The following is a 1,581-nucleotide window of genomic DNA, read 5'->3' on the forward strand; positions in this document are numbered from 1 at the left end:
CCTTCTGTTTTTGAGCTCTAACTTCACCCTATTGTGATTGGAGAAGATTATTTGTATGATACTTTTAAAAATCAGTTGAGACTTTGTGGCCTAAGCTATAGTCTATCCAGGAGAATGTTCCATGTGTACTTGAGAAAAACATATATTCTCTTGTTGGTAGAGTGTCCTATATGTCTATTAGGTCTAGTTGATTGATTGTGTTGTTCAAGTCCTCTATTTCCTTATGTCTGGTTGTTCTGTCCATTACTGAGAGTGATATATTGAAGTCTCTATCATTGTAGAAATATCTATTTCTCCGTACAGTTCAGCCACCTTTTGCTTCATACGTTTTGATTAGCTGTTATTAGGTATGTAAATGTTTATTATGTTACATTTTACTGTATTGAATCTCTTATTAATATATAATATCTTTGTCTCTTATGAGTCTTTTAATTTAAAGTGTATTTTGTCTGATATTACCATCCCTGCTCTTCTTGGTTGCTATGTGCATGAAATATCTTTTCACTTTCAACCTATTTATGTCTTTGGATTCTAAAGTGAGTCTCTTATAGACAGCATATGGTTAGATCATTTTAAAAAATTTATTCTGCCCAACTATCTTTTGAGTGAAATATGTTATTCACTTAAATTTAAAGTAATTACTGATGAGGGACTTCTGTCATTTTTTATTTGTTTTTTTTATATGCCTTATAACTTCTTTTGTCTTTTTTCTGCATTGTCTCTTATATTTAATTTTTTAAATAGTGAAACATTTCAATTTCCTTATCTCCTTTTGTGTAAATTCCATAACTATTTTCTTTGCAGTTACTGTGAATATTACATTTAACATCCTAAAGTTATAATACTATAATGTGAATTTATATCAGTCTTAATAGCTGCAATAACACAAAAGTTCTGCTCATTTACAGCTCCATCCCCACTGCTGTCAGCTATTGAAGTTAAAAAATGCATCTTTGTATGTTGTGTCCAAAAATGTAAACTAATAATTGTTTTAAAAAATGCATTAGTCTCTTAAATTATGTAGAAAACAAAACATAGAATTACAAACTGACATTGCAATAACACAGTTGACTATTGAAAATGTAGGGGTTAGAGGTGCTGACATCAGTGGAGTCAAAAGTCTTCATACAAGTTTGACTTCCCAAAAAACTTAGCTATTCGTAGCTTACTGTTAACCAGAAACATTACTGGTACCATAAACTGTTAACACATATTTTATATATATATCATATACTATATTCTTAAAGTGAGCAGGAGAATACAGAAGAGAAAATATATTTACTGTTCGTTAAGTGGAAATGGATCATCATAATGGTCTTCATCCTTGTCAACTATGTTGAGTAGGTTGAGGAGAAAGAAGAGGAGGACAGATTGGTCTTGCTGTCTCAGGGATGGCAGAGGCAGAAAGGTGGAGGAGGTGGAAGGAGAGGTAGGAGACACATGCATACTTGGTGTAACTTTACAAAACTACATTGTAATTTCTGACTTTTTTTTTTTTTTTTTTTTGCTTTTGCATTTTCTAAAAGTATTTCTATGTGGTACCAATTCTTCTTCCACCATTTGCTTTAGTTTCAGTGCCTG

This window comes from Mandrillus leucophaeus, unplaced genomic scaffold (assembly GCF_000951045.1).
Source record: "Mandrillus leucophaeus isolate KB7577 unplaced genomic scaffold, Mleu.le_1.0 Scaffold77, whole genome shotgun sequence".
In the NCBI taxonomy this organism is placed as follows: Eukaryota; Metazoa; Chordata; class Mammalia; order Primates; family Cercopithecidae; genus Mandrillus; species Mandrillus leucophaeus.